We start from the raw sequence: 12,399 nt of genomic DNA on the forward strand, positions 1-12,399 counted from the left end.
CAATCTGAGCTGGAAAGAAAATATGGCAAAAGACAAGACACATATAAATAAGTCTCAGAATAAAATATTTAAAAGGATAGTTACTTTTCTGCCACCATTACTCCATGTGTTTTAAATCCATTTAAATTTCTATTGAACACTAAAGCAGATATTTTGAAGAATGTTAGAAACCAATAACTATTGACATCCATATTTCAACCAAATTTTTTAAAAAAAATATGAGTTTGTGTTCAATGGAACAAAAAAAATCTAACTATTTTGAAACAAGTGGAGGATGCCAAAGATGCCATTATTTTAATTTTTGGGTGAACTATCCCTTCAATTCAAGTGTCCCGCATTACTCATAAAAACTGATGTATCGCTTGAGGAAAACTAAATCAAGTACCTCGTGTGAGCAAGTGTGATGCCATTGTATTCAGCCAACTGACCCAGCCGAGGCTCAAACCAGCAACCTTCTTGCTGTGAGGTGACAGCACTACCTACTGTGCCACTGCGTTGCTACTGGAAGAAGAAAAAGAGGTTGTACATGAAACTCCTCACAACAAATCTGTGAACAACTTGACATTTCAAAATCTAATCAAAATAGGGAAGACATCAACATTACCTTGAACAATCAAGTGAGGAGAGATTGGTAGCATCAGTTTTTTCAACATCAATTGCTGTAGCTGCAAAAAAAGATAAATATAATAAGAGTAAAATAAGACAACATTTAATGATCTAAATCTATGGTACAACCATACACATCTGTATGGGGTTCAAATAAATTTGAATAAAAATCATTCCCTACACCTGAACACCAAAATAAAATGTACAATTAAAGACACACTAACGTTATACAATAAGCTCATTAACCAGTGAGAAATAGACAATAAATATGAATTATGTTAATATTAAAGTACGCTTAAAAGACATCAACTGAATTTTATTATCAGCTCAATTTAATAAAACAGTTAGACTTGTTTCATCAGTGAGTTTAGTGAATATATTTAGTGAATAACTTACAGTTACCAAATTTAACCATAATGATAACGTAGTCATAATGACCACGTGAAGACCAGAGCTTACCTTATCTGAGTGTTGTGCTGAAATAGAGAATTCATTAATGCAGTTAACCCCAAGTAAAAGTGAAGTTTTTTTTCAGGTAAGGTTACTATGGTCAAAAACTCACTCAAGATAAACTCACTGTACGTTATCTAATACCTCGCAAACACTACAAACACGGTCTGGCATGGAGGAGCTATGATGTCACTTTGTAGGTTAATCGGCTGCTAGCATAAAACTGGTTCCCTCGTGGAAATCCCTATAGGATTTTCCCATAGGCTTTTCGAAGATTGCAAATAATAAGCTCTGTGTTCAAACACTGTTCATTACACTTACACGTTTTGTCCAGTCGGATAATCCTCACACGAAGATACAACTTTGAGCACTTTTGGATCTTTAATGCAAATGCAAGAACTGAAAAGCTAACATGAGGCTATAAACGGACTACAGAGCCCTCGGGGCGCGCGCCTGTGACGTCAGCCCCACCCTGCTACAGACAACTTTTCAAGCTTATTTTTAAATATAATGTCCATGACAAAGAGTTAATCTCTCTGTATATTATATTATACTCCACGCTATATATTATAAACAAATAAATACGCAAAAATACACAGACCTATGTGCCTTTTGGATCGTTTTTACATGGGAAATACATCTGTTTTGCTTTACGGTTGTTCTAAAAGTTTTAAAACTGTGTATGAATCTGCTTCTATAGTATTAACATAAGACATATTTAAGAAAGTGTATCGCTCGCGTGCACACAGTCTTAACAGACGACAGAAATTAGGCGTGAGGAACAAGTCTATCAAATGCCTGCAAGTTCCATCATCATGGACACAGAGCAACAATCAATATTCCTTTTTTGTCACGAAGTACAGTGAAAAAAAGCTTTAACAGTCACATCTGCTATACATTTTATAGAGGAGTGTAAATATTGCAGTTATGACAGAGTTAAATGTGTTCAGTTGAAGAAAAAAAAGGCACGAAAAAAATCACTTGATCACGTTTTAATGACAGTTAATATGTGTGTATTTTTACACATTTATTCACACGTTTGCATTACTGAGAGTAGGAGAGAGACAGGCTGCACTGGTCAGCAGTTCTTCATTATATCGTTTAATTAAAATAAATGATTAGCATATTAATCTGTCTCGACAGCCTTTAAAAGTGAAGGAATTATCAACACACAATCTGAATTCCCAATTAGAATAATACAACACTATAAAATACTATTCATGAAAATACCTAAAATCACAGACAAATCCAAATGCCCAACACAAGCAAGCTGCGCTCCAGACCAGATCAGCTCGATGACGTATAATGTCCCCGACACCGACTGTAGTCCCATTTAGCAACTTGATAGCAACGGTCTTTTTAAAGAAGCGTAATCGATTTAAAAATGCAAGAGTGTGCTGTAACTGATGTGTTTTTTATCGTAGAACAAAACGTGAAATTATCTTGAAATTGTGTTAGCCACAGACCTTATTTAAGCGATTTTACTGAAACCCCATTCAAAAAACCCATTGACTTTAGGACGAGGGAACCGGAAGTCCTAAAATGCTAACTCGCTTCCGGGTTTTTGCATACAAATTGACGTCATAGTTCCTCCACTCTATGGCGGATGAGAAAAGCCAGATCATATCATAAATATTGCGTTTAATATGTCACGAAATGAAGTTTTAACAGTTTTTCATGCGAGAATGTAGTTCTTCCAAACTCAAATCTGTGGTTTGTTTATAGATATCATGTCTAATTTTAAGTGTGCTTTGCCGATAGGGAAGTTTCTGACCTCCAGGGGTTGACGGCGCTCCATCACTCATGTATCGGGCAAACCTCATGCTTTAATCGGCCTGGACATTATTGAGACATGCCCCTGCCTTCGATGACTAGATAATAAATGTGTTATAAAATAAAGTTTTAACCGTTTTTCATGCGAGAATGTAGTTGTTTTAAACTCATGTCTGTGGTTTATTTATTAAGATAATGTGTATTTTAATATGTTGTTTTGAAAATGCGGAGATATGTGACCTCTACGGTGGCCCATATGGTTGCCCAATATTCTTGAATCCGTCTAAAGCAGGTTGGTCACTCTGAAATTTAAGCTGACATTGAAATCATTTTGTGTGTTTAACAGTCTTTGGTTACGTGAATCAATTATTTTTGTTCCAATTTACGTTTTGGTTTAGCACAAAGTTATGTTTATTAAATATTATTTAATATTTCCATGTTACCTTATAAAATGAAGGAGCAGTGCACCCAAAAATGGAAAGCCAGGGGACAGTTTAATGCACTGAATAGTCTGAAGAAACTGGTTAGGTTATTTACTTCACAAAATAATTTGTCTAAAAATAAATAAACATAATAATCATAATATATAGTGTGTGTGGAGTTGTTCTTGGTCATTTGCAGTACTGTATTTAGATGCACAGTAACTGATTTTTCCCCAACATTCATTATAAAATCTACAGTAACATACTGTTAACCATGTCCACAGTATAGAAAAGTTGAAAATACATTATTATACTGTGAAAACAACAATATATACAGTAACACACTGTGCACAGCTTATACAGTAAAAAACTGTTGAGAAATGCAGTATAATACTGTGAAAACAACAGAAATCATTTACAGTGTATGTATGTATATATATATATATATATATATATATATATATATATATATATATATATATATATATTTATTTATTTATTTATTTTTTCAGTTTATATATATATATATATATATATATATATATATATATATATATATAACTGAAAAATCACATGTACATAAGTATTCACAGCCTTTGCTGTCTTTTGGAATATGATGCCATAAGCTTGGCACACCTATCTTTGGGTATTTTTGCCAATTTCACTTTGCAGTACCTCTCAAGTTCTAACAGGTTGGATGGGAAGCAATGGTGTACAGCCATTTTCAGGTCTCTCCAAAGATGTTCAATAGGAATTAGGTCTGACCTCTGGCTGGGCCACTAAAGGACATTCACCAAGTTGTTGTGAAGTTTGTCCATTGATATTTTGGCGGTGTGCTTTGGGTCATTGACCTGCTTGAAGATGAACCGTCACCCCAGTCTGAGGTTAAGAGCACTCTGAAGCAGGTTTTCATTCAGGATGTCTCTGCACATTGCTGCATTCATCTTTCCCTCTATCCTGACTAGTCTTCCACTTCCTGCTGCTGAAAAACATCCCCACAGCATGATGGTGCCACCACCAAGCTTCACTTTAGGGATGGTATTAGCCTTGTGATGAGCAGTGCCTGGTTTTCTCCAAATACAGAGTGATCATTGGGTTATTGATCACCTCCATGACTAAGCCCTAGCCCCTTCTCCCCCGATCATTCAGCTTAGATGGCCAGCCAGCTCTAGGAAGAGTTCTGGTGGTTTCAGACATCTTGCACTTATGGATGATGGAGGCCACTGTGCTCATTGGAACTTTCAGAGCAGCAAAAATGAATCGTAACCTTCCCCAACCTTGTGCCTAGAGACAATCCTGTCTCGGAGGTCTAAAGACAATTCCTTCATCTTCATGCATAGTTTGTGCTTTGACATGCACTGTCAACCCTGGGACCTTATATAGACAGGTGTGTGCCTTTTCAAATCATGTCCAATCAACTGAAATTACCACAGGTGAACTCCAATTAAGCTGCTGAAACATCTTAAAAATTGATTATTGGAAACGTAAATGTATCTGAGCTCAATTTAGAGCTTTACGAGCAAGGCTGTGAATACTCATGTACATGTGGTTTTTCAGGTTTTTTTATTAGTTCTTTTATTTTCTTGTCGGCTTAGTCCCTTTATTATTCCAGGGTGGCCACATCGGAATGAACCGCCGACTTATCCAGCACGTTTTTACGCAGCAGATGCCATTCCAGCCGCAACCCATCTCTGGGAAACAGCCACACACACACACACACACACACACACACACACACACACACACACACACACACTCATACACTACGGTGTACAATTTAGCCTACCCAATTCACCTGTACCGCATGTCTTTGGACTGTGGGGTAAACTGGAGCACCCAGAGAAAACTCACGCGAACACAGGGAGAACATGCAAACTCCACACAGAAACGCCAACTGAGCAGAGGTTCCATCCAGAGACCTTCTTGCTTTTTCAGGTTTTTTATTTTTAATAAATTTGCAACAATAAAAAAATACATTGCCATTATGAAATAGTGTGTGTAGAGGTTTGAGGAAATAAATTAATTTAATAAATTTTGGAATAAGGCTGTAAATGTGGAAAAAGTGAAGCGACATGAATACTTTCCGGATGCACAGTACATTAGTAAGCAGTTTATAAATACAGCTACACATGCAATGTTCTTGACTTATTTTCAGACACATACACACAAACACACACACACACACACACATAGTGCTCAATAATTATATTTTCATACTTTGTTAATGATTCATTTATCATTAATAATTTATGTTTTGCATTATTTACAAACCACCAGTGTTTAAAAATATTTGACTTTTTAAGATCATTCAGAATGAGTAAGTAAATGATTAATAATATATTCAAAATAGCGTTTATATATATATATATATATATATATATATATATATATATATATATATATATATATATATATATATATATATTATTATTATTATTATTATATACATATAGTAATAGTTACTCTGTATGTTAATAAATGCTTTATTAACACAATTCATGCAGTTTTGTAACCTAATCTAAAGTGCAGACTGTTTATGCTTTGTAGATCCCTTGTAAATTGATTTAATGAATATGGTTTGAGTTACAGCAGTGGTTTTTGCATCAAAAGTATTTAAAATGAGCTGGCCTATCTGGAGCTGGTTGAACATTTTTTGAATAATTACTGATATAGGCAGTCCAGAGATTGGTACAATATGGGCAATATTATTACAAAAATAAGAAACAGCAACTAGTTTTGATTAGATTTTAAGTAAAAGTGTTAGGTATGACCATGCATATCATGTACAGTAATTTGATGATGATATGTAGTTTGGGTGCCTGTGCGAAACATTGTGTAATACACAACAATTAAACACTCAAAACACATAAAATTGCCTCAGTAGTGGATTTCTTTAAAATTCTTACAGACCTCTAAAATGAATCGAAAATGCCCATCAAGTTTCTTTCTGATTAGCCATAATTAACCTTTTTAAATATAACCTGATCAAATTATAATTTGTTAATGGTGGCCAGTATGTAACGCCTCCATGGAAATGGACGAAGACACTGCATCCCAAACTTCAAGTTGATCGGACAAACAGTTGCTTGATTAGGGTTTTTTTTTTTTTTTTACTTTATAGCACCACCATGTAGCCAAAGTCTGCTGGGTTTTTTTCTGTGATGTCAAATTGACCTTATACATATGTGTATCACATTTTGTGAAACATTTTGAATCTCATCCTGTTTAAAAGCTATAGCTGCAATTACATTTTTGTACACTACAAGAACATTTTTTTGTGTACCGTTTTACCCCCTCAAAAAAATAAAAAATTGATGTTCAGTGTGCAGAAAATATTTCTGCTCTGGTTTGGTACAGATCAGGCAAAAATCTCAGGACTAGTTTACAAAAGTAAACTATGGTCAAAGCTTGATTTTGTGGAAAAACAAATATAAAATGAGTCTATGACAAATAGTCTGTTCTTCGTTTGTGGATTACTCAGTTAGCTGGATTTGGATATTGACGATTTGAAATGATCCAGGATCATTTCGTTCTTCAGAGCTGATGCGAGAGTTGTTGTCATAGCAACAGTTCTGTTAGATCAAACCTGGTTGAAAGCAGGCTCATTTCATATAAACAGGATTAGATCGGGTCAGTTCAAGCAAAGATAATAGTAAAAGTATGTGCCGAATTCTAAAATTTTCTTACAGTAGTAGTTATATACACTTGGGAAAATAGTAAATATTTTTAGCTATATATATATATATGTGTGTGTGTGTGTGTGTGTGTGTGTGTGTGTGTGTGTGTGTGTGTGTGTGTGTGTGTGTGTGTGTGTGTGTGTGTGTGTGTGTTTTTGCGTTATTTCGAGCAAATTTGTACTTCTGGTTTGAAACAAATTTTGAAGCTATGTCACGGCCATGAGATCTTAGCGTATATTCCTGCATGTAGACTGGACGTGACGTCTGTACCTGGGAGTACCGTAATTCGTCTATCAGTGTGCTGCATTAATTCATGATTAAGACTTGGTTCAAAACCAATCAGTGCGCTCTATTGTGTATGCGAACTTCATTAATATGCATGCTAGCTTCGAAGACTGTACCTGAAACAGTGTTCAGACGGCAGAGAGATGACACGTTGTGTTGCCAAAAGAAGTGGGAAAAGAATAAGAATTATATTACATACACACGGCTTTCTGACTTACCGAGTGCATCTGAGTTACTGAGAAATGCAGAAGTTTTTTCTTTTATACGACGTGCGTACAAACAATCCACCATCATTAAACACAGTCACTGTCTTTCTCCCCTGCGTGTGTGTTTGTTTTTCCTCAGTGAAAATCGACGCGTACCCAAATGGAAACTCTCATTTTTATTCAAATCCTTTCCCTTTTACCTCTCTAACACTTCCACCCAAACAGAGCTAGACACACCCACTTTCCTGACTTTTTCCAAACTAGAGGTGTGAAAACACCGTGTTGAAAGGGGGGTTTCATGGCCCTTTAAGTACAATTTGTGTATGATAATAGAAACGCACAATATGTAACTTTTTTAAAAACCAATAATACATTTATGCAGTCATTAACATGTTTTGACAGTTAATATATAATGGTTTATTTGATGTTTTACAAAAGTTGCAGACACCTTTACTATTATCAAAATGCTTTTATAAACATCCAGTTATTCTTTACACCGATTAAAAAACAGCTACTATAATACTACTATGGCTACTATAATAAGGAAAATCCACTCTAACTGTAAAACTAAATAAGTTGCCACATGAAAGGGCCAAGCCTGCCAAGTACACCCGTCTGCAGCCCACAGACAGACGGAAACACATTGATGATGTTATGCTTTAGAAATATTTACATGGCTACATATCAATAATGGGTTGCTTTCTTAGGTTCGAGACATCCCTAGAGGAAACTATTAATTTAGACTTTATTACAGTAACACAGATCAGCGATTAGAGTTTGCCCCTCACACAGTTTGTTCAATTTCTGATGTATATGATGTTAAATAACATAAAAATGATTATACACAAAACCTGTGAGATCAGGATAGGTGTTTGATGTTACTGTAAACAACGAAATGTATCATATATGAAACATCTGGGATCAGGACCGGAATCTAATGTTAAATTTTATAAAAGTGATCATACATGAAACACCTAGGTTCAGGACAGGTATCTGGTGTTAAATTATGTAATAATTATCATACATCAACACCTGGGATCAGAACATGTATCTGATGTTAAATAATATAAAACTGTTGGGAAACGCTTGGGACCAGGACAGGTATTTGATGTTACTATAAATAACAAAATGTATCATATACAAAACACCTGGGATCAGGACAGGTATCTGATGTTAAATTTTATAAAAGTGATCATACATGAAACACCTGGGTTCAGGACAGGTAATCTGATGTTAAATTTTATAAAAGTGATCATACATGAAACACCTGGGTTCAGGACAGGTAATCTGATGTTAAATTTTATAAAAGTGATCATACATGAAACACCTGGGTTCAGGACAGGTAATCTGATGTTAAATTTTATAAAAGTGATCATACATGAAACACCTGGGATCAGGACAGGTATCTGATGTTAAATTTTATAAAAGTGATCATACATGAAACACCTGGGTTCAGGACAGGTAATCTGATGTTAAATTTTATAAAAGTGATCATACATGAAACACCTGGGTTCAGGACAGGTATCTGATGTTAAATTATGTAATAATGATCATATATCAACACCTGGGATCAGAACATGCATCTGATGTTAAATTATATAAAACTGTTTGTAAACACTTGGGACCAGGACAGGTATTTGATGTTACTGTAAATAACAAAATTTATCATTTACAAAACACCTGGGATAAGGAAAGGTATCTGATGTTAAATTTTATAAAAGTGATCAGGACTATATACTACAAATAAAAGACACTGAACATGAAACCCCTTTGATCGCATACAGGTATTTGAATCAAACGGTTGTTTTCACAATCTGTGCATGATCCGTGGCTAATGCAAATTCACAAATAAGCCACATGATGATGTAGTTGCAATTACGCTGTACAGAAACCCCTGGAAAAAGTGCTTGCCTTGTACAAGGCAAAAAATACAAGCATAATATCCTGTATGAAATTAATCAACCCAGGCTCATTATGGATGCATACTCAAGTTTAAATTTCTGGGAACAACGAAATACATAACTGGAGGTATGTCTGCTCACAGTTTTTGTTTTGCAAATCCGCCAGAGGCAATTACACAGCGGTTTTATATCAAAAGTTGATAATGAAATAAAAATATACTACATTTTGATGGCAAAATATAACCCTTTAAGCGATGGCTGTTATTTGTTTCAGTATTCAAACATTAAATAACGAATGCAGCAAGTGAAATAAATATGAAACTGCACATATATAGCAGGATATAAAGCATACTAACAAGCTGTAGGCAAATTCTTGCTTGACGTTTTAAAAAATATTTGCGTAGCTACCCAGTATATATTAAAGATCACTGAGAACAAAAACACAGAAGCATGTTACTTACATCCAACTTATGTATAACTGAATCATATAATGGCATATTGCTGAAAAGATGAAAACTGCTCATTATATTTTTATAAAACATTTGTCAAAACGTATTGATATTTTTGAGTAAAAACAATACCGACATTTAAGAATCTATATTTATTTAATTTATTCATTCATTCGACTAGTTTATTGGTGCTTATATAGGCTATAGTATAAATCATACAACAGTACCTTGGACAGCTAAAGTGCCACTCCGTAATGCTTTCAAGCAAAGTCTAAATAAATTAAAGAAAGGGATTGATTTTCTAACATAGACTTTTGCGTGGCCGACATTACAACATGCCGTAACCGCTTTGTTCGATGCGCAGCAGGAAAAAAAAAAGTCTTTCAGCAGTGCATGTAGTCGTTAGTAAAGTTCTCTCCTGGATCAGAGCAAGTTTTTGTGCTCCCAAATACTGCGCTGGCGCTTAGTCAGGCAAATTAAAGGACTCATTGCCTCGAATGTCAATCAAATTAATCAAGCTCTAGCCACAAATTAAATAATAGGCTATTTTAATATTTCTAAGATTTTAGATGACATCTTAGTAATTATATCATGCATGGTTAATTGTATTCAAGCCTATGAAATTATAACTTAAATAAATAAAATATCTTCGTAAGAATGTGATGTGTTATTCCCTTCTCTGGCAGAGACTGCTCTATTGTTTTAAAACCCTTTTTAAACTGTATCATTTAGCCCTGGCTAATTTTTTTATATTAAATGTATGGTGGATTTCTGACTAGCGCGCATCCGCAGAGCCAGTTGTGGTAGCTTGGCAACAGAACCGTGATGTCAACACACAGAATCTGTCGGCACAGTTCAGCACGGTTGTCTAACCATGCCGAGAATGGTTTGTAATTGTGCCACACCGTTCCAGGCTCAGTGAAGAAACAACCGTAACTGTACCGCAGTGTTCTTAGAACGATTTGGCACGATAGTGGAAAAGTGGCTCCGGATTCTGGAACCATTTTTTGACGGACTCAAACCCTGTCATCTGAAAACACCGAAAAAGCCGTCCGTATGAAATCAAGCAGTCAGCTGTTAGCACTAAAAGGAACAAAAGCCATATGCGGCATCGTACCCTTATCGTAGCCATCATTTTAAAGATGAAATGGTCATACCTGTGCCTACATAATTTGGATACTCTAGAAATGTAGACAGGGGTACATATCCATAATGAGCATGTTGAAATTAATCAGCAAAGATGTCAAAATAGAACATAAATTTAAAATAATAAAACTCTGAACACTCAAGTTTTCTAGGTAGTATTTATCAAGAGAGTAAAGAACTATAATAAAATATTCAGCATACCTTATTGAAGCAACTTATATTATTCGTGCTTTACACTTTCATCTTCCTTAGTTCTGTTCTGTTGTTCTGCCTTTCCGTAAGCAACTACAGTACCTACGTACACTTGGTTTTGTGTTTTACTCAATAATGAGGTTTATCAGTTCAACCTTACTGTAAACACTGAAAACCCCTTAAACTGACAGCCCTTTATTGTACAAATAACAGTTTAATTTACATTCACTTTTGTAAACATATTTTGTAAAATGTGCATGAAATTTGTACATAAAATCATAAAATAAAACATTGGCAGTTGACATTAGAGTAGTTAGCCGAAGGGTAACATGGATGTTACAAATAATTTACAATAAACGTATTTCTTGATTTCATTTTTTTTATTTCTCATTAATTGAACTGAATGGAGCTCATAATAACAAAATAAATCATGAGTATAACTTCCTAATTATATAAATGTGTAAATAAATTGTTATTATTATAATTGTTGTTGATGTTGGGCGACTCAGTGGCACAGTAAGTAGTGCTGTCGCCTGACAATAGGAAGGTCGCTGGTTCAAGCCTCGGCTAGGTCAGTTGGCATTTCTGTGTGAAGTTTGCATGTTCTCCTCTGGGTGCTCCAGTTTCCTCCACAAGTCCAAAGACATGTGGTACAGGTAAATTGCTAAATGAAGCTAAGCTAGAGTATGTGTGTGAATGAATGTGTATGAATGTTTCCCAGTGATAAGTTGCAGCTAGATTATATATATATATATATATATATATATATATATATATATATATATATATATATATATATATATATATATATATATATATATATATATATATATGTGTGTGTGTGTGTGTGTGTCTGTGTGTGTGTCTGTGTCAATCCATTAAAAAAAAAACTAATTAATCACACTTTTTTTAAAAAGTTAATCACGATTAATCACATTTAAAAGACTGAAACTTGTAATTTTGGCTATTCCAATGTAAAATTAATGTAAACGCAAGACAAATACTATTTAAATCCAAACTATAATTCATTATTAGAATTTTTGTTTAACTTGTAACACAGATTTCTTTATGTAAACAACATACCCACAATAAACCATCAAGATCCTGGCTTGACAGCCATATTTATTACAGAAATTAAAACACAGGCATGTTAATGCCATTTGAATTTCAAAACAATCAATGCCAATAAAGAAAACATTGATTTCCATGTTGGATTCTAAGTGGACTCCAAAAAATGCCAAAATACAGGCATTACAGATATGGAAAATTATAATAATAATAATAATAATAAT

The 12,399-nt window shown here is 34.5% G+C and overlaps 1 protein-coding gene across 11 annotated transcripts in view; it reads left to right on the plus strand.

Annotated features, from left to right (window-relative positions):
• The window catches only part of fkbp10a (FKBP prolyl isomerase 10a), a 141,121-nt gene that overhangs the window by 115,124 nt on the left and 13,598 nt on the right, over positions 1-12,399 (plus strand). For 3 of the 11 annotated variants that reach the window (XR_015516668.2, XR_015516666.2, XM_087295609.2), the window contains one exon: positions 2,818-3,412. The exons of 5 other annotated variants lie outside the window; for them this stretch is intronic. The gene's annotated coding sequence lies outside the window, so the exon portion shown is untranslated. Of the gene's footprint in view, positions 1-2,817; positions 3,413-4,863; positions 5,384-12,399 lie in introns of those variants that run through there. 3 more of the 11 variants (XM_087295607.2, XM_087295613.2, XM_087295615.2) reach the window with 2 other exon arrangements.

Source organism: Danio rerio, chromosome 19, assembly GCF_052040795.2.
Source record: "Danio rerio strain M-AB ecotype USA chromosome 19, GRCz13ab, whole genome shotgun sequence".
Lineage (NCBI taxonomy): Eukaryota > Metazoa > Chordata > Actinopteri > Cypriniformes > Danionidae > Danio > Danio rerio.